General features: G+C 24.8%; 1 protein-coding gene across 1 annotated transcript in view; it reads right to left on the bottom strand.

Moving 5' to 3' along the window:
• The window catches only part of GRM3 (glutamate receptor, metabotropic 3), a 225,380-nt gene that overhangs the window by 181,974 nt on the left and 42,866 nt on the right, over nt 1-540 (bottom strand). The gene's annotated exons all lie outside the window — the stretch shown is intronic.

Here is a 540-nt window from a genome sequence, read left to right as displayed (position 1 = left end):
TATATATATATATATATATATATATATATATACACACACATTATAAAATGCAAGATCTTTATTTTACCTGGAGAATTGAGCCCATTTACATTAACTATCACTAAATTAGCTTCTTAAGTGTATCATACTATTTATGCCATTGCTTGTTTATTCTTTATTTCTCTTCTTTTTTGCTTCCTTTTTATTCATCATATTATCACAATTTTATTATTCCATTTTTAAATTTCTTTAATTTTGCATTCTTTTATTATTCTTTTAGTGCTTACATTATTGATTATGACATACTTTCAGTACTTCCTGAACATGCAAAACACTTACAACTATTTAATTCCATTGCTCCCCTTAAACCTTTTACTCTAATCTTGTGTTATATTTCACTTATATAGACTTATATATGCTGCAAATTCTGTAAGACATTATATACTCTTGCTTTAATGGCCAATATGCACTTAAGTTTATCCCAAAATGTGTCCTCTTTTTTGCACTGTTTCCTGAAGTTGTGTGTTTCTTTTTTTTTTTTTTTTTTTTTTTTTTTTTTTT

Source organism: Galeopterus variegatus, unplaced genomic scaffold (genome assembly GCF_000696425.1).
Source record: "Galeopterus variegatus unplaced genomic scaffold, G_variegatus-3.0.2 Scaffold136, whole genome shotgun sequence".
In the NCBI taxonomy this organism is placed as follows: domain Eukaryota; kingdom Metazoa; phylum Chordata; class Mammalia; order Dermoptera; family Cynocephalidae; genus Galeopterus; species Galeopterus variegatus.
Note: the sequence above shows the minus strand (reverse complement) of the source record. Positions and strands in the feature narration are given on the sequence as shown.